The 21,194-nt window shown below is 44.5% G+C and overlaps 1 long non-coding RNA gene across 1 annotated transcript; it reads left to right on the top strand.

Annotated features, from left to right (window-relative positions):
• The first annotated feature begins 4,565 nt into the window (after positions 1-4,565).
• Positions 4,566-16,560, top strand: LOC133271390 (uncharacterized). The gene is made up of 3 exons (XR_009744120.1): positions 4,566-4,696; positions 13,007-13,420; positions 16,142-16,560. It is a non-coding gene; the product is annotated as an uncharacterized LOC133271390 (long non-coding RNA).
• Positions 16,561-21,194: the final 4,634 nt, after the last annotated feature.

Genomic DNA, 21,194 nt, shown 5'->3' with positions numbered 1-21,194 from the left:
AATTAGAAATGACCCTTTCCTGACTATTTTTGCCCAGATTATAATCATGGAGAAATCCAAAGATTTATCTCCATGAGTACCATGTGTCACATAACAGGGACTCTGGAGTCGAGTATTTCAGGCCATAAAGACACAGTGCTCATTAACTGAATGAGTACCAGCACAGAAAATTTCTAGGAACTTCCACAGAAAAGAGACAAACCCAGATGTGCTTTACACCATCACCAAATTAGGTTAACTCAGCCTGATGGACTGTCCTTAAGAGACAGGCACTGGATTTAAGCCCACAAGAAATGAATAGATGCAATTTATTCAAAGGACCAAATACATCACAGAAATGGGCAGGGAGAAGGGAGGAAAGTGCAGGAGGGGAGGAGAGCTGTCAAAAGCAGTCTAAAACTTGTGCAGGCAACTGCAGCATAAAACCCCAAACCAGTACTACCCTGAGGCTTTGGCTATAAAGTTTAATGGCTTGTTATCTTTACAAAGCCTTCAGCAATACAGAAAGAAATGCCTGTTTCCCCTTACTTTACGTCTTTACTGTTGGACAGTTTCTTTTTCCTCTCTCTACACCACCCCCCTCCCCCCTCCCCATTTTAATCTAAACAATATATCTGGTTTGAACACAGCTATAAAGCAGACTGCTAGCAGGGAGAGAGGTGTGTGCTGACAGGAAACAGCCCCACTACTGTCCCTTCCCAAGGTCATTCCATGTTAGCTACATCGGCGGACAACGAGCATGCGATGATGTGATCAGCCACAAGTGTGCACGAAGGGCATCAAAGGGACAACCTGTCCCAGAAACTTGCTGGGATGTGCCTGGGTGCAGCAAGATCTCCAGCCTTCGAGGTGTTGTCAAACATTGTTTTCCTTCAAGATGTCTATTGCACACCGGATTATAGATTGCCCTGTTAGGTTTACATGAAGGACAGCATGAGCCTGACTGACAGACTGATGGGATAAAGACATCAGGAAAACATTCAAAGTTTAGTTTTGGCAGAAATCACGGAAAACAACAGAAAGCCTCCCAAATCTTGCTGCAAACAGGCTTTCACATGGATTTAATGGGGGGGGGAAATGTGAAATTCCACATAGATCCCACTTTAAGTCACATTAGTGATTTGAGATGCTTCATCATTCTCTACACTATATGAACTGCAGACTTTTTATTTCCCAGACTACTAATAACAAGACCTATAATTAGGTATCTGTCCTTCCTTTGCAGTCAGCGCTACAGTGTTTTGTTCACAGGAGAAAAATTGTAGGGCGTGAGAGCCACTCAAGAGCGTAGGAAAATGCTGTCAGCGGCGTAGAGTGACTGGTTAATGGTTTCAAAGACATTATTAGGAGAGAACAGTTCCTTAATTTTGATACGTAGCATGCTAATAAAAGCATTCTTGTTCATTTGTATGTCAGATGGAGCCCAACCAAGTTTTGGGTTCAAACTCATTCTCCCAACCTGCAGTAGGTAAACAAGACATCTGTTCTGATTTCCTCCTTCTCCATACCCATAAGCCGTTTGCCTGGATGACTGACCACAGACTGCCCTTGCTCATTAGTGCTGGTCAAGATTTGCTTTTGGAGTTTGATATAGCAAGGCAGTGTAGAAAGATATGATGGAGAGATGCTGCCTGGGTTTTACCCTCCTGTTTTGCCCCAGTTTAAGAGTGAAGATCAGGCTGAAACACATGTTTTCTCATTCCTGTTCTTTGATTTACAATGAAGAGCCCAGTTGTCATCAGGCAAGAACCAGCCTGCTGTCAACAGAAGTGAGTCAGGGATTTTACATGCAAAGATAGATCTTGCCAATCTTATTACATCCATTGGAAGCAGAAGAACAAAAAATAATCCAGTTACATTACCCCCAGTAAAGCAAAAGTCTGCTGTTCACTGCACTATACTGTTGAGCTCACAACAGCTCCATGAGCCATTCTGGTGGAGTTTCTGGACCCCTTTTAACTTCTGGAGAAGTAAACTTCCCCACCAACTTGCCTATGACTATATTTTTTAAATCGATTTCACATCAGTGCAGTATCTCATCCTTCATGCCAGAAAAACTGCCTCTGGAGGAAGGAATGACAGCTCTCAGACATAATATTCTGCCCAGCACTTACCCAACAGTCTTTTCTCCAAGGTTTCCAAAGCCAGGAGGTTATTTTCAGGGCCACACATATTAAAATTAATGCTAAATCAAAAGGACTGCCTGCCGCGGGGCTTGATTGGATTTGGACAAAGAATGTCGCTTTTTGAAGTCAACCCTCATGTAGATGTTTTTTTTCACCACCTAATCATGATTGTGAGGATGTAAATCATGCGAATTACAATGAGCGGGGTTGATGAATGTGCACCACAGGAACTCCACCTTCAATCCCCTTAGAGGTCATCACTGGAGAAAGTCCTTTTCTAGGGCCGGGTTTCCACTGCCTGACAAAGCTTCTCCATGCTCTTTTGGGGGAGGTGAGAAGCATACTACCTTTGTTTCTGTTTTGTCTACAACCTGTCTCTCCTTTCAACTGCAAAATGAAGCCTGCTCAGTGTCTTTGCAATAAAGGCTTCCTGTAAAATTTTTTCATTCACTTACAACAGGCTTTTAATAACTGGATGTAAAGCAAAAAACCTCAGGAGCATGAGAGTGAAGTCTGTAAGTGCATGGGAATTCAGTCCTCTCAATATTTATGTTTAGCATTAAATACTTCATGCAAAAATAATGACTTTGACTCCTGAGGCCTTCCTTCTCTTATCTCAAAAACTGTTCATACACACACTCTGAGATCTCTATGCAAATATAAAAAGGGGATTAAGTTGTATGTGTAGTAAATCCTTGCTTTACATTAAATAGGTAAGAACTAACAGAGGGCCTTAGGATTAAAAATAGGTCCCTGTCTGCTGAGCAGACTAAAGCATTTTTTCCTCTGGCTGCCCTGCCATGCAGGAATTGACTTTTTCTTAGTGAGAAATTTGAGTCAATTATAAAATCTATAGTATATTAGAGGTTTGTACTGTACAATACATGATTTTGATTTAAATTGCTGTGTATTAGAGAATGCCCCCTGCCTCCACAAAAACACTCATTGTTTTTCAACAGGAAGACAAGCCTCAGACACCACCTGAGAGCACCATTCCATGAGAAACTTCTACAGCTGAATGCCCTTAGGGAAGTTCTGGGGTCACAGGGTGAAAATCAAAACCATGGCTGTCCAGAAGAGGAGGTGAGCATCGCCTCTGGCTCCAGAAACATCTTTGACCACCATGTGGTACTTTCTCCTTGCCCTGTACAGCAGGAGCCAGGAGGAGGAAAGCTCCACCAGCCCCACCAGCCCTCCAGCCACCAACTTATCAACTGTGATTTCTCAGACTACATGCAGAGGTCAAACTCACTGACATTTTGGTTCAGTTTTTACCGCTGGCCCTGCAAAGGAGGAAAACCAGGCTGCATCGTGGAGCTGAAGGGCATGTAAAGCACTCTGCAGCAACAGCTGCTGACCTGGTCATGAGGTTTTTTGCTTCACCTGTTGTCATTTGTTCCCTTAAAACAAAAACCAACACCAAGACACCACCACTGAGCACAAGGTGAATTCCTCTTCATGTGTTTTGTAAGGTCATACCCCAGCCCCACCATGAGCACAGTCACCAGTGTGCAAAATATGCTGCAGAATCTGATGGAAGGGTTCAAAAGAACTGGTTGCAAAGAGTAGAACACAGCTGGAGGCAGCAGAGATGCAGTCATGACTTCCAGATGACACCGGTACATTGCACAGCTGTACTTAAACAAGCACTCACTTTAAACCTGGTTTCCTTCCAAGAAATCTCTGAATGAAAGGAAAAGGCAGGTTTTGCCTGAGTCATTGGCATTTGCAACTTCTGTAGGATCCCAAGGCCTTTCAGCTCAGATACTCAGCTGCCAGAATAAAAAGCAACCTAATTTCACCCCTGGATGGAGGGTAAAAAGGTATATATATAAAAGGCCTAAACCCACCAAACTGGAGAGCTGTTTTTGAAGACAGCGGGGTCACTAATTCACTCTGGCAGCCTCGTGGAGTGAGCATGATGGTGTGCTGGGGATCGTGGGGACAGCTCATGCCAGAGAAGGTTCAGGGCGCAGCTCACAGCAAAAAAACAACAGCAAGGGAGCCCTTGAGTAGAAACTGCCCACCATGAAGATGGATGGGTCCAAGCATGAGAGACCCAGGATCTCCCTGAGGGGAAACACAGAAAGGAAATTCTCCTGTCTCCTCTCAGGGCTTGCCTGGGCAAGATGCCTCAGGTACTGCAGTACCAATCCTTCCCTGTGATGAGCTCTCAGATCAGCATTCCACTCCCAGCAAGCCAGGCAGTCCTGACTTCTCTGGACTTTGCCTTGCACATCCTCCACCACAGCAAGTCCCTGCTCCCTCCATCCCCCAGTCCTGCACCAGGCTCCCACAGCCCTGCTGAAATTTCCAGGAAGGATGGCAAGCTGGCAGCAGCACCCATCTCCCTGCCTTCCCTATTGTTACAGCCTGGGAACCATGACATCAGCAGCTGGCCCTAAAAGGAGGACAATGTGACAATGGAACAGGAAGGGGAAACGTTCCACCAACACTCAGGGCCACTGAGGACCAAGAGGGTGTCCTAGGCACCTCCCTGGCAGCAGGTCTCTGTCTGCCCCTCGTAAAAGGGTCCTCTCCTGCTTTCCTGGATTCTCCTGCCCAGAGAGGTAAGCCTGTCCTGGAATGCCTGTGACGTCCAGGGTTTTACAGGGAGGAAGCTTTTCTGTGGCCCTGCTGTGAGTGTCAGACGATGCGTTACCATTTACACTCATGTTTACTTGTTGCTTTTCCTTTCCTGTTTTCCCTTTCACCTGTGAGATGAAAAGCAAACTCCTGCATGAAAAACCTTGGCACATTAAGGGGGTTATGGCGGGAGAAGGAGGAAGTTTCAGGGTGCCCCAAGGGCTGTCCCCTTCCTGGCAGCAGGCGGTGGTGGAAACACAAGGGTGAGTGCTGGGAAGGGGAGAGATACAGGGCTGACCTCCCCAGACCTCCCTTAAATCAGACTTCCTTGAAATGTGGGAGAAGCTGCTAGCCAGACCACAGTATAACATACCAGGGCATGTAGAGACAGGACAAGGGGGAATGGCTCTAAACTGAAAAATAGCTTTAAACTGAGAGAGGGGAGATTTAGATTAGACATTAAGAAGGTCTTTACTGTGAGAGTGTTGAGGCACAGGAACAGGTTCCCCAGAGAAGCTGTGGCTGCCCCATCCTAGATGGGGCAGATTGGACAGGGCTTTGGGCAACCTGGTGTACTGGAAGGTGTCCCTGCCTGTGGCAGGCAGGTGGAGCTGGATGATCTTTCAGGTCCCTTCCAACCCAAACCATTCTGTGATTCTGTGATAATTCTGTGATACCTTAACTAAAAAAAAGGAATTAAAAATTAAAAAGAAGGTAGATATTTTCTCCAGAATCTGCTGAGGGCTGGTGAGAGCTGAGTCAGTGCCTCCTCTTTCCCCGTCCCGACCCTCAATCTGACAGACCCTACAAATGGCATCTGGGGACATCGCAGCCTTGCAGGCTGCCTCTTGCCAAAGCACCAATGGATAGCATGTGGACAAATGGATTTCAGGGAATTTGGTAGGATTGTGCCTCAACAGGGTCAGTGCTGACACCACTGGCTCTTGGCTTCTTTCCCAGTCTCTGTTTTCTCTTCATAAACAATGTTCATATTCATTTATCTCTTTTCATTATTTTTATCAAATTACACCTTCATAAATTTCTACTTCAGAATTTGTAGTTTACTAGGCAGTTTCATGAATATATGTGTCATTTCCTGAGACTTTCCACAACGTTTATGTATCTAGTTGCACACTTTAGAAAGCATAGCATAAAGAAGAGGCTCAGTTGGATAGCGTAACTGCAGTTTGTTCTGCCAAGGGAAGGAGGAGACATCAAAGAGCTTCTCAGCTCTTTCTCAGCACAACTGCCTGCGGTTTTGTGATTTATTCTGCTCCAAGCCTGCAGTAACTTTATTTACTCGGTATTGCTGCAAATTTACACCACTGGTGTTTCATTGGATGCATCCTGACTACTACCTTTAGCTCTGTGTTTAGGGGCTAAAGGATCACTTATGCATTATTTGCCACCTGTAAGAAGTGCTATTTTGATCTCTACTAAAACGTTTGACTTCTGCAGAGGGCAGGGTGAAAGGCAGCAGTGCATGGGCTTCTTTCTGTGCAATGTGAAGCAGCAGGGACTCTGCTGCTGAAAGACCCCTGTGGGGTTGAGAGGATCAGGTCCTGTGTGCCGAAATGAGCACAGAATGTTTCTACCTGCAGTTTGCTGCAGTGTTAGAAATCAAAGCCACAACAGCAGTAACTTCAGTTTTGTTACCCTGAGCCAAACCCAGTAAATCTCTGTCGGCACTGTCAGATGAGTCTTTTTGCCTTCCAGAGCTTGAAAGAGCCGGAAGCACTGGCAATGTTAATCAGGGATTTCTGTGCTTTCAGACAATCTAACTTCAGTTTAGTACTTGTCTCTCATGACACAAATCCCAGAACATACACTAATAACCATGATTTACAGCTGGAGCTGCTTCATTTTACTGCGTCGTGTAATTGCTATCCTGTTGAAGAGCCAGGCTTTCTGAAGCATATTCATGCACTGTAGCTCCTCAGCTGTGTGTACAGCATGAGTCCTGTATGCTCTGTGGCCCAGGAAACGGCACCTGCTAAAATCAGGTTTATTTTAAAATCCCAGCGGTGGAGGCTGGGAGTATGATTCTGCATGCCCCTCCTAAGCTGTTTATGCCTCTATATTACAAATGCAAAAGAATAGTAGAAGTTACTGATTTAACAGAATAAATGTTTAAAACTCTTAATTTGAGCGTTAGTGGCTGCAAGCAGAGGAATCTCACCCCTGCACCTGCAGAAGTAGCACAGTCTTTATAACCTTGAGGCTGAGTGAAATCACCAGGACCTAGATCATCGCATATATGCCGTATATTTATTTCCTATAAGTCTGTTAATGGCCACTGCGGGTTACAGAGAGGTAAGCAGCCCCTTGGTTGGAGCCGATGTCACCACTATGGTGAGATCCAGACTTTTTAATGCAGCACTTCCAACTGAAATACACTGCTGAGATGAGTATTACCGGCTCTGCCACTTCTTACAGGAATGGTAGGATGTAATAAGGCGTAAGGGCTGCACAACGGGAGACCACTCAAGAGTCTTCTGTGTGATTTACAGCAAGCAATTGCTTTCCAAATGTCTTTGAAAGTACAAAGTGCACAAATAGTTATTTTAGGAGACTGTTCTATATACAAAACTAGTGGTTATAACTTGGAATCTGGAGATCTAGTCTGGACACAACTGCAACGGCAGAAATAGGTGAAAAAATTTGCTTGCTTTTAATGGCCTCATTCTGCAATTAAAGGCCATAAATGTTTATATATATGTAATATTACATTGTGTTATATTACATATTAAAAGTATATGTGCATAATAATAATAGGCGTGTGTGCACACTATTAGGAAAGTAGTCAGCTGCTCTCCTTGGATCTGTAAATAGATGCATATACACACACACACAGCTGCTTCTTTAACATTGAAGGAAGTGTAGACTCCCACAACCACAGCGTGCCCTTGGCGAGTGGTATTAAGCTGTAGCTCTGCACATCAACAGCACTAATTGTGCCAGCAAGCCCCTTTGCTCCAACAAAACAGGGAGACTGCAGCAACAGAGTCCCTTCACTGGGGCCCACAGTCCCTCCTGGGCTGTGGGTCAGGCAGCGCCTGAGATCAGCTATTACATTGTAAAGTCCTACCACAAAGTCATAAAGATAGACAAAGCAGAGGCACCGTCAGATGCCGTTTGTTGCATTGGGCTATAGAGCCAGACATTATAATTCCTGTAGGATCAAACAGGCATTGCTTAGAGGAAAAGATACCCCCTACAAATATCTTGAAGACAGCAAAGGAAAGCAGAGGCTGACTAAACTCATATTTACATAGTTTTCCCACCAGACCCACTGTGCTGTGGAAATTCCCCTGCAATGTCTATGTATGAAAGTCTCTCTAACCTTGTGTACATAGCACTCCTCTACCTTTTGGGATATGTACAAGCAGCCTATGACTGGAATTAATTTCCCTGACATTTTGTGGTACAGCATGGAGTTTAATCCTCATTTGATGGCACTGCACTCTCTGCCTTTTGCTGCTGCCTGGGGAGCCAAAGCTGTGCAAACAATAACATTTCCCCTGGGATGATCCCACGGGAAGGTGTCACCTCTAGCCATGTGTTTGCAGCACCCATTGGAGCTGCCTGGGATACTGGGTCCCTGTCGTGGTTTAAACAGTCCCACAAGTAGCTCTCAGCTTCACAATGTTTTCCTGGGATTCCTTGCACCCAGCAGGTGTTCCAACCCAAGGGCCATGGTCATAGAAATGGTGAATTCAGATTGATTTTTAATGGGGGATGATGGGATTGTTCAGAGTAGGGAAAACAAGGTTTTGATAGTGAAGCTGGCAGCTGTGATGGAAATACCCAAATGGGGCCAGGCATCTCAATTAGAAAGCATCATTGAGCTCAGGGCAGTGCCCCAGAATGGAGATGACAGAAGGTCCTGCTATGACCTCCCATGGACACATCCACCCTGGCCATGGCTGAGAGCAGGGGGGTTATGAGATGGGACATGACAGCAACAGCCAAAGAAATATGGAGGTAACGGCAATTCCACTGTTATTAACACAAACGCAGTCATTGCTCTATCTTTGTCTCCCAATGAATCAGAGGAAATTGCCTCATGAACCCTTCGCCTTCCAACTACTTCAGCTGTGTTTTATTTCTATAAGATTAAAATATTCTGAGTAGATTTCAGCATATTATTATGAGAACAGAAGAGCTACAGAGAAAGTGAAGCTTCAGATGAAATAGCCAATAAATGTTGCTTTGAATGCACTTGCTTTTTATGGGGAGCTCTGATGTCAGGGACAGATATGGCTTTGGAGAAGATGTGCCATTGTGCTACAGATGTGTTTGTGAATACTTAGTGGACAATCTCCTGTAACATTGTAATGGGCTGCTTATCATTATCTGTTAGATTTTTAAGCCTGTCATTTTGATGTGACTGATTTTTCTATTTAATACTACTCCCCAGCTTACAAAAGCAAGAGCACTCTTCTTTGTGTGGCAATCCTATCTGGCCAGATTAGCAAAATGTTTATTTGCATTTTGCAAAAAAAGATTGGGCTTTGTGATGGAATATGTATCAGGCCAAGTGACAAATGTGATGCTTGGATATCAAAATCCCAGAATGGCTCATGATGGAGAGGGGGAGGCACACTTCCAAAGCAAAAATCTTTAATTCTGGCACTTTCAAAGTGGCATTTCATCCCTCTAATTTGCCACAAGTTTTTTGTTTCGAGTATTCTTTTGATGAAAGCAATCATGCAAGCAAAAAAAATCCCCATATTTAGAATTCAGTAAAACACTTCATCTGATCCTCTTCATTTTCCTGGAAAAGTTCAACATGAACATTCAAGCACTGCATTTCAGACTGTGGGGAAACTGCTCATCCAGGACTTGTGTAGTCTTGATGTACTCAGTGCCAAGAGAAGGTCCTATAAAAGCTACTGTCACTCATATTGCTCAGTAGGACTGTCCTGATGAGCATGATGGCTCAGCCTGGAAGGCAAGGTACAAGCACAGAGCCAGAAGCTGTGTGTCGTGAAGGCTTTACCCACCTGATACATGATTTCTGTAGGGTCAGCTATGTGGTTTTGTGTAGAGTGGCACAGGGAGAATCACAGAATGATGTGAGTTGGAACGGACCTTAAAGTTCATCAAGTTCCAACCCACCTGCCACAGGCAGAGACACACACCTCCCACTACACCAGGTTGCTCAAAGCCCCGTTCAACCTGGCCTGGAAAAGTCTGTTTGAAATAACTCTCCACTACAGGAAGAGAAGTGGTAAGTCAAGGATAGGAAGGGTGATCAGGCAACCTAGACAAGTTGTACGTTAAGGATGAGATCTTACCCTAGGCACTGGTGCTGCTGTTGCACAGAACCAGGCAGGTGAGCTAAGCCTGCATGTTCACAACTCGCATGCTTCTGCTGGGTTTGAAAAGTGCTCATTTCAGTCGTGCTTTTATTAATTCAAATCCCTTATTTTTGCAAGAGAAAAGTTTTCAAAAGCCTTATTCAGAATACACCATAAAATGTCCTTCAAACATTTATTAAAAGGAAAAGTTCAAGGGTAGCAGCCAGTTTTAAGCAGTGATGGTGCACGGCGACTTACCTAGGTGAAATGCAGCATGAAGGAGACATGCAGAGATGAAGAGAAGTCCCAGGCACAGACGGGGGGCCAGGATGGCCCCCGACATGCAGATGTTGTGAAAATGGCACTGACTTGACCCAGAGCAGTCTCTGAGCTTGCCTATATCCATGTGTTGTGATCCAAGGCAAATTACAGTTACAAGACTTCAAAGCGGGGAGATGAATGCAGCCCTTGATTAGAGGAAGCAGTGACCAAAACTTCTGGGTGAGACTTGACTTCCAAACCCAAGCGGGAGGGATATGATTATTACACTTTGTTTAGCACTGCTGAGGCACATCTGCAGTGATGTGTCTATTTTGGGGCACCCCATTATGAGATACATGGGTGTACTGGAGCAAAGGGTCACCAAGACATGTAGAGGTTGGAGTCTATATGCATAAGAGGAGGCTGAGAAAGCCAGGACTCTTCAGCCTGGAGGAGAAAATGCTCACATACATCTCATTGCTGCCTGTAGTTGACAAATGAGAGGCTGAGACTCTTCTCGGAGCTGCAGTACACGGGGATAAGGAGCAACTGACACGTACTGGAGTATGGGAAGTACCAATTAAATATTAACAAAACTATTTTCAGCATGAGGGTTGTTAAATGCTGTAGGATCTCAGTCTATGGAGAGATTTAAAATCTGACCAGACAAAGCCTCAATGCACATGATCTAGCTGACCTGATTTTGCAAAAGGACAGCAGTACAACCATGAGTAGAGTTAATGACATCAGAGATTTCATTGAAGTATGGTGGTGTCATTCAAAGTATGTCATTTAAAGTATGATGAAGAAGCAAAGGAATCTTAACATTAATTTGTTACAAGAGAAATGACAGAGTTGTTCATGAAAGGCAGAAATGACAAACTTTTCCAAAGCTAGTTCTCCAGAGATAATAATCAAGCAACACAATTAGATTACATGATAATGAGATACTTTCTGCCCCAGCAACAAAAGATGCAGTGTTAGACTGCGACTGGTAAAGCTAAGTGCTTTAAAATCAGATGCAGATAGCTAGCCCAGACCAAAGAGTAGTAAAAGAGAAACCTTTAGGATCTCTCCAGATCATTGGTATTGGTTTTCACAAGTCCTGGATCAGAAGAAAAGTTCCAGAGAACTGAAAAAACTTACCCTGAGAAAAGCATAAGACAAGAATTAAAGATAGTCCTTAATGTGAATTAACACAGAGTTAGGGAATATGGCTTTTACCAGACCAGCTCAGTGATTTCTTTTAATGAGATGTAGAAGTTTGATTGACAGAGAGAGGTATTGATACCCTATACATGTGCTTCTCTGTAGCATTTGAGTTCATGCTGTCAGGCACTTGTATTAAGAAACTAAACTAGGTCAGACTTGTGGATTAAAACTCACTAGCCACCTTGTCTCAGACCTATGATGCTTAGTACACAACAAGTCAAAAGAGATGACCGTTGCCAGAGTACCACAGAAACAGTGCTGGCTGGGTCCTCACCTTGTCAGCATCTTCACCATGGATGGTGCTGTGCTGCTCCTGCTTGGTTTTTTGCTACTCAGAAATTGTAGCACTGGGGAAGCCCATCCAAGGGGTGAGGAGCATGTCCCATGGAGTGGTCCCCTGCTCATCTGTGGTGCTCACTTGTGTGCATGTCCATGGAGTCTGACAGCTGGCAGACACCACTCTGACTGTGTGGACAGAGACAACTACATAGACTGGAGGTGGTCCATGGGTGCCCCAAAGCTGGCAACCAGAGCACTGAAAGGTTTTGGGCCTCCTGCATCGGTAAAACACCTGTGAAGAGCTGTCTCTGCGGTCAGAGCAGAGGAGCATCATGCCCAATGGGAACTGGCAGGCAGAGGTTCATAGGGGAAGAGGAGGTTGTGAAGCTCTAGTTCTGCCAAACTAACCTTATTACTTTTCCCTCCTTTCTCTTTTGACATTAAACAAGCTGAGTGGATGAAGGGAAGATACAGACACAATTAACTAGATATTGCAAACAGGAGGGCGAGCTGCTTTTTATGGCTAGTTTATGTTTCAGACACACCACTATACAGAATAATGCAATAAGAAAAAACATGCGGTATTTACCCTGGGTTTATTCACTGCGAGTCCTTTGAGAGCTCCTTTTTGTTTGTCTTTATTTAATTGACATGGTCAGATGGACACCAGCAGGTCCAATTAGACAGATTCCACTGTACATTTTTATTTTTCTCTTCATCAGCATGTAGCATAAAATGTCCAAAATAATTTGTCTGAGTGCTAGAAATGAATATAAAGTGCTTGTTTCAGCCTGCATACAGTAAGTTTCAGCTGTACAGCATTTTATAGCCAAAGTAAACTGGGTTAATAACGAAATCACTGATGCAATCTTCAGACAGCCTTACTGGAGAAGAGGGACTATTGGGTGTTACGATGTAAGGTATTTGGTTGCTCAACTTTGGGCCTATCTGAACACAAACAGGCATTATGCTGTCCTTTGTCGCTATCTTAAGCTTTGGCATTTAAGTGTTAGGTGGAACCTATTTAAGAAAATCTCACCAATGGGACTTGGGTATGCCTTGGATACCAGGTATTTGTTTAATGGCTTTGTTGAATTGAAGCCTAGTAGATCCTCTTGAAAAGAAAGTGATTTTCAATCTAATAAGGTTATCTTAGTGTGAACATTTTAACTACATCAATCAATATGCCCTTCAGGAGTAAATGACTAATGGGATTTTCCTTTCTTTCTTTGTTACCAGAACAACGAATTGACTTTGCCTGTTGCTGAAGATTCTCATCTCCTTAATGCATTGCAGATATGTTTAATGGACGCAAGCTGTCATGGTCTGGCGGTAACCAGTACCAGCCAAAAATATTTCCCCATGGGACTGGGTCATCAGATTCCAGCTCTGTTCTCACAGTGAAAAATATGAAAAGGCTGGAAACGGAGTACACTGCTTCTAAAGAGGCCTTCACTAAGCAGAGAATACAAGATTATATTAAGCAGACTAATCTCGCATGCTTGAACAAAGAGTCAGCTAGGAAAACCAGCACAGAGGTTGTCTGGGATGCAGAGTCTGAAGGAGCCTCCTCGTCTTTCTCTGCAGAACAGAGGGAAGAAGTCTCCTGGAAGACCTATGGAGACTTTTCAAAGAAAAATAAGCTGCTAGCAGGTATTTTTCAGCAATCTATTAGGGGGAAGGAGAGACAATAAGATGCCTGTACTTGATCTTTTCTACACATTTCTGTTTGCATATGGTTACATATGAGTGCCATGCCTGGGCACCTAAAATGGTGATGGATTTTGAGGAAAAGCATGTGCCTGCCCTTCCCTGCCTGCCAGCAAGTGCTGCAGTCCTGTGGGCAGCTGGGCTGGTTTGTACCATGTTTTGGGCAAAAATAGTGAGTTTCAAGGAGCACCAGGCCTGAATCCCAACCATGGAGAGAGCTCAGCACAAATGCAAGGTGCTGGTTTAGAAAAAATGGGATTTTACCGGTAATTTAAACAGAAGCAGAGTGAAGCCTGGACAGCCCCTCCGTTTTAGGCAGCATTTCTGACTTTCTGAGGTGTTCAGAGTGCAAAGATTTAGTTTTGTCTGGATCCAAGTTGCTCTGGTCATGTAAATGCCAGCAAACTAATATTAGATGATTATGTCTCTTATTAAATATCTCAAGCTATGTTTACATTTTAAATATATATATTTATATACAACCTGCTTTTAACAATATTTTAGAGCTCAGTAAGTAATACAGGAGGCAGATAGGTGGGACAAAAATGTAGTTAATCCATGGAGAGGAAAACCCTCTAAATCATGTTGTGGGGGGATGACTTTTTTAAGGATGGCAAGAATTTGTTCTATTTTATTTCTGGCTTCCTGTGGTGACATAGCCCACCTCCTCTGTTTGCAAGCCAGGATGTGATTTGTGGCTGTATGCAGGACAGGGTCACAGCCATCCCCCTGAGTGGGTGAGGAAGGGACAAGTGGACCCATCAAAAGCCACTAGAAAGGGACCACACAGCAGTCATGGGGAACAGTCTGGCTTTCTGCAACAGAGATTGGATTTCAGACTGGGTCCCAAGACGGACAACTTGTCTCTCTCCTAAGTATAAATCAGGCTTCCAGAGGAAAGATTGGACTTTTTCCCTATTTCTTCTTTGATCATGCTGTGAGCACGCATTCCACCTGATACAGCAGAGCCCCCAGCATAGCCCACCTTGGCACAGCCAGAAATGCACAGCCAGCGTGAAAGAGCCAGGCTGATCCCTGAAGTAAAGAGTTACCTGTTTCCTAGAGAATTCATGCATTGGTCCTCCTCGGGGCTGGCCATCAGAAATGTTTTCTGCTCACTTTTGCATTTTTCTCAATGCAAATTTGCCAGCTCCAAAGAATGAGGAAAATCGACTCTTTTGCACATGTAAGATTTATTTTTAAGAGCTTTCCACTTGGAAATCAAGTATTCTTAGCAGGCATACACGTGAGCTGCATCCTTGAGGACAAATATGCCCTGGCAAGAGGCTGAGCATCTGAAACAGCTACAAGTGACTGGAAGCAAATGCATGCAGAAACCTGTCTCAGCATTATCCCGGACAGCTTGTTTGATTTCCACATTGCAATTTAAAATTCAGATGAAACATGAAGTTTCTTTCAGCCTGTTTTAGTAGAGGGCTAGTATTTAGACACAAGTAGATTTACCAAGGAAAATCAAATACGGGAATGCCTCTTCAGGAGCCTAGAGTAAACAGTTAATACATCTTCAAGAATTTGTACACTACAGTGATTCACGGGCCCTCTCTGGCCTTTTGCAATCTCTTTTCATAGTGTTTTGTCTTTCGTAAGATTGGTTCATGCAATCTGAGCAGTAACCTTCATTTCAATGTTTTCTCTGGCTCCCTGCTCCCTCTCACAGCCATGCCTCTTCTATTTTCCTTGTCTCCTACTCTTCTACATTTTCTTTCCCCTCATCTCCTCTGCAACCCTACTGCCTCCCCAAATGTCTCCATGTCCACCCTCTTTCCCTAGACCTCTACATGCCCACAGATGCCTTTCCTCTCTCCCACCACCTTCTGCATATGCCTGCCCTAAATCTCTCCCTGTGTCCTCTCTGAACTCTTGGAAATAACACCTCTTGGGATGTAGGCACTAAGGTAGGCTACATAAGTGCATTATTTGATAGAGCATTTCAGCTGAGTTGATATGTACAATTAACCTAGGAGATGGGGGCTGTAACAGCCCCCAGGTCTGCTGTGCTCTGCATGCAGAGGGAAACATGCAGGCTGTGGCTACTGAATTAATGCAAACCTGGAGGAGAAGGGTTCTGCTCTGACAGCAAACCACTCAGGGCACTTCAACTATGATTCTATGATTCTAACTGCCTGTATGAGGTGTTCAGGCAAAAATTACCAGTGTCCTCCCTGTTCTTGTAGCATCATGACCTTCCCACAGAGGGGCAGCCTCAGTTCGCTACCCTCCATTGCCCCTGTGCAGCTGCACCAACATGAGCAGAGAAGGTGAAACACCCATGGGAATATGGCCTCCCAAAGAGCCAGTAAAGGCAGGAGACCCAGGCTGCTTACAGATGAAACCTGAACAGAATAGCAAAGTAAATTAGCTTGTAACTCTTGTCTCTCTCTCTGCAAAGCCTGCCTCGGTCTCCTGCAACTTTTTTACGGATCCTTTTTTTTGGGAGCTTTTTCTTTGCTTGCACGCAATTTATTATACCATTAAAACCGATGGGGAAAAATGTTCCTCGTTAAAGTGGGAAGGCTTTATCTGAAATACAAAATAATGAAATGGCAAGAAATCTTAGGGCAAGGGAAAAATCCTACTGTTCTGCGCAAAAAGAGGATCTTTCTTATTATTATTTTTTAAAGAAAGCTTTGTCCTCCGCTCCAGCATCAGCTGCAGATCCCCCCTCAGCGCAGCCCACTGGCTTCAAGCCGAAGGAATCCAAGTAAGGAGAGTAATTGGTAACATTTTTCTATATAATTCAGTCATGTTAGGCTGTATTTATGCCATACGTGGGCGAGCAGCAGGAACACCTAACAACTGGAGATTTACAGTATGCCTGAGACATCCACAGCCTGTCAGCTGCCACTGTGCCCTTGCTATTAATAAACTGGAAGGAATGTCTGTCTAAGCGGTTGTCTTTGGGACCCTCAACATTTTCTACATTAAAAGAGATGCTGCTGGCCTCTGCAGAGGGCATTTTTATTATTTTCTGTTGCTGTTAGTCAGATGCAGCATCTTTCGAGGCTGCTGCGATGTATGATTTTTATTCTGCAGGCTGCTGTTCCAGCTGTAGGGGAAAGGGAGGTCTGATTCCCAGGTCACAGTAAATCAGTCTAATACCGCCTTTCACACTACCAATGCTGCTGCAGCAATGTGGATTTACATGGTCCGGGGACATAGCTCACTCCTTTCAGCTGTCCGATACAAATGTTAAACAATACCTGGTCTTCCTTACAGAAAGATGGGGAGAAAAGAGAAGAGAATTTGCTCAAGAGAAGACACACTTGCTCAAGAGATGAATAAAGGTCAAGTTCTTCTGCAGTGTACTTTGAGTGGCACTCGGTTCATTGATAGCATTCCAAATATGAATATTTGAGGGTTGTTTTGGCTTTTTTCCTTAAAGATGTTATCACAGGTAACATGCTTGGCACTAAGGGAAATGGATATAAGCAGCTGCTTAAGGGAAGGCTGTTGTATTGCTACATGAACATGCAGAAAGGTTTTTCTTCATGATAGGGTTATAAATTCATAACTTGTAGCCTGGAAGAGTGCAGGCTTTATTTCTTCCCCAAAGTGTTATGGTCTGAGGTAAAACCTCTGTTGTAGTATCGAGGCTAACAGAAAATCACTGCATAAATTCAGGAAAAACAAGAATTTCCAACCCATCTGAGAGGTTTGTGCCTTCCCTTGAGATGCAGAGCTGCTGCAGTGGGAACTGGAGGAAACCCAACAGCCCAGCTCCTCACAGAGCTGTCCTTCAGGGACCAGCCATGATTTGAGGTGCAGCCATCTGCCCATGCATCGCTGGGGCTGCACCCAGGCCCCTCATGGTCAGGCAGGTTGCTTGGTCTGAGCACATTCTGTCCTTGAGCAAACACCAGCTTGACCTGTGGAGCAACCTAAGTCACCCACCAGCCTCCTAGTCCCAGCAACAGGGGCGTCCATGACTTCGGGTTCGCTACCTGTCCCACTTAACCTGCACATGGGCTTTTACTAGGCTCTGCTCCTCACATGTAAGGTGATGATGATGGTGTTTCACTACCTCAGCAGAGCTGGGAGAGCAAACACATGATGGAAGCACCGGAGCATCACTGCTCCCCCTACTCCTCAAAAGTTTCCATCCATGAATACATTAATTTGTGTGTGCTGTGCCCAGAATCCTTTATAATTCATAGGTAACTAATAAAAAAGCAGTGATGTGTAAAGGCCTTGTTGGATTAATAATGCAAACAAATTAAAAAAAAATAAATCAAAAGTCCTTCACTCCTTCCCTTGAACCAGATCAAGCCAGGCTCCAACCACAGTTTGTTCAGCATCTTGGTTTTATCATTATTATTTCTGAATATCATAGGGCAATCAAAAATTTCTCCCTGCCTTACACAGATAGAAGCAGCTGGACACCTTGATTGCTCCATGATGTAGGTTCAGTGTCCTGTGAAACGGGTGTGGGGGGAGGAGATTTTCACAGCCCATACTGTTTGCTCTATCAGGCCCCCAGGGAAGCTAAGATCCTTGTGCCCAACCAGTCTGTCAGGGTCCCATTATAGGGACCCTTCACTGAACACTCATGCAGGATCAGAGGACAATTTGTCTGACTTGTTCAGGGAAATGCACCAACAGTACCAGTGATAGGGACTGTCTGTAAAAAGCAAGCTTCGAGTGATACACAACCAGACTATAATAACTAAAAACGGCTAGCATGAGTTACTTATTTAGCATAAGATAAAGTTCTTTTCTTATCCAATAAGTGTCCCTATGGGGAGAAGACAAATTCAGACCGTCGACTGATCCCAGAAATTACAGTGCAGTCTTCTCTGCTTTCCCTTTCCTAATTCCACATATTTATACAGTTTGATTCAGGTTAGTAGCTCCCTGTAACCCTCCCATCATGTACAGAGTGTTCAGTTAGTTTGCAAAAGGTCACATCATTTCCATCAAAAGGACACCCTAGTCATGTTTTGCCGATACATCAAGACGTATGCTGACAATGTCCATGTGCTGTACAAGGCTTCAAGGGTAGTCTTTCCTGATTACAGATTCGTTAGCTCTGTTTCTTAATCTACCTGTACAGGGACAAAGCCTCCTCTCCCGCTAAGAGTTCTTTGTTTGTCAGTGGTTGTTCACCCTGACCTCGTAGGAGGCCCTTGTATCTGTCCAGGCTTCTCCATAGTAGCACGGGTTTGAACTTTTAACCTTTATGCCTATAGAGCTTGAGTGACTCTGGTCATACACACTTTGTTACTGATGGGTGTAAAATCCTCTCGCTTTGCTTTTACAAATACAGACCTAGTTTATTTGTCTGGCAGCTGCTGTGTGGTTGATCAGCACATGGTGCCTCAAGTTCTTACTCCTGCAGGGAGTGTAACTGAGCCTGGCCAAGGGGCCTTTGGCCGGCTCCATCCTCCATTCGGTTTCTCTTAGCATATGCCAGGATTGCAGGGTTGCCTGGGGAACTATCACTGGGTAGATTCCATGCATGTCAACTGCATCCCATCCTGGAAGTAACAGCTTCATTTTATACTAAGGTTTCCTTAGTGTTATGATATCCCTTTGGGGGGGCTGGGAGGAGGTGTCCTCTCCCCCCATTTCCCACAGTTCAGAATGATTTCATACCTTGACAGACAACTTCAGGAGAAATGAGAGGGTGGCAGAGGGTATGGAAATCCCCAGTTGCTGCTGGATGTGCTGTGGTAAAGAAGGGGTGCCCCCGCAGACTGTGTAGGGTGCAGCAGGATGCGGTATCACCCATCGGAGTGGGGTCACCTAAAGTCATTTGCAGAGGACAGTAAGTTCCTTTAAAGCAGCCCTGTCCAACATCTCAAGTACTCAGAACTCTAAGTTTCTGTTTAAAAATAAATGGGGTTTTGGCATCAATTTAATTTAAAAAAGAAAAAAAAAGAATACAAGGTAAGCTTTTTCATTCAGTTGACTCAGTTGAAGCAGTTTTGATACGGATAAATGCCTTTTGCTACCAATATCCTGAGTTCTGTTCCTCTTCTCTTAAGTAAGGTCCCCTCCTGGTAAGCCAAGGCAAAGCACCTTGGCTGGTACCCCAGCAGCTGACAAGCATCAAGAGCCCCCACAACCCCAGCCCGCTCTGTCAAAGAGCAGGGATGTGCTGATTTTGCAGTGAGCTGCCCCTTGAAGTTGGACTTGCTCTCCATCACCACCCTAAGCATCGACACCGAAGCTGAGGGTTGACACCTGCTGAAGTGGGACAATGCCCAGAAGCACTCAGCATCTCTAGCCCATACTGTGTCAGTGTGGGTTGTCTTGGTCAAGAGAGATGGTTGCAACCCAGAACGGAGTAATATTCCAGTTTTCAGCTTCTTGATTTTAATAGGTCTCTTTGGGATAATGGATCCTTCTCTTCTTGCCTGAAAAGGGGGAATGTACTTCACTTGAAGCTCACACATGTTTTCATGGGGCTGTCACTCCAGTCTGCCAGCAGTGTGCAAAAGCCATTCCTCCCCTCCCTGCCTCCTGCAGTCCTGAGGTTGTCCCTCCAGGATGCCACCATCAAGACCGGCCTCTGCACCCATCCAAGGTCAAGGTCACTTTTCAAGGCCAGCATCTCCTTTTAGGCTAGCACAACTCCTCCATCTCCAGCCATAGGGGTTCAAAAGGACATCTGAGGGCTTTCTGGACCGTTCACATATGTGATTCAAATCAATCACATTGATTCCCAAGGGCACATTAGATACCTAACTGTTTTAGGGGATCCTGGTCTACGGGTTTCTCTGTGAGAGAAGCACAATGTTGTCACTAGGCTCTCTCAGCCCATGAGGGTTTATGAAATGCTTAGCTAGCAAAATAAAAAGCATTAACTTCTTGGCTACAGCTTTCTGCCAAAAGATAGTCAGAGTGTGCTTCAATGCAGATGTCTCAGGGAAAAAATGTGCAGTACATTGGAGAGCTGTGACTCATAGAATAATTATCCTCGTTTCTCATAGTTTATTAATAATTTAAACCCAATCTTGGTGTTATTGATCTATCATTGAATCGGAGATTTATTTCAGATCTGCAGTCACTGAAGCAGTAAATTTAATCCCCCTTCCCCTCCCACCCTTCCATCCACTAAACTCACTTTATAACTAAAACATGATGTTTAGGCTGTTTCAGTAACAGGAAAGGAGGAGGATAAGAGCTCGGAGGCTGTGTGTGGCAGGAGCAGCCTTAACCCCACAGAAGATCAAGATAAGTGGCATTAAGGTTCTGGTTTTAATACAACTTTTTTGACCAAACCATCCTCTGTACATGGTCTCTGGAATTGCCAAAAGGACCAAATGCCACTTGCTGGCATGTGCATCACAACCAGATCCTAAACCAGTTTTGCCTGGTTTCATCTGAGTTTGCTTGCCCATTTAAGTCAGTGCCCAGTTAGCCATCAGTTTTACACACATCCCAGTTGTGGATCCCAGTCCTGCCCTTTGTCCTCTGGAAACACACATATGAGCTCACTGAGGTAAAAGTGCCTGCACCACGTAGGCTGTTGGAAGGCACACAGGCTGTTGGGCCCAGTCCTAATCTTCTTAAACTGGTGAAAACCTGAAGCAGCTGCTGGGGTGTCTGAGGAGTACTATGTAAAATCTATTTAAGTGCATGGAGGATCAAGCTTAGAAAACTATAATGTGAAGACTTCTACAGCAGTGCTCACTTGGCTGTATCATGTGCCTGGTGCATTCACTAATATAAGCAGCAAACCCTGGTCTTTTAA

The sequence above is a fragment of the Pezoporus flaviventris genome, unplaced genomic scaffold, assembly GCF_033815535.1.
Source record: "Pezoporus flaviventris isolate CSIRO_AGI_PZ_B2104156 unplaced genomic scaffold, CSIRO_AGI_Pfla_v1 ptg000025l, whole genome shotgun sequence".
NCBI classification, from domain to species: Eukaryota; Metazoa; Chordata; class Aves; order Psittaciformes; family Psittacidae; genus Pezoporus; species Pezoporus flaviventris.
The sequence above is the reverse complement of the archived record's forward strand: the minus strand, read 5'-3'. Positions and strand labels throughout refer to the sequence as shown.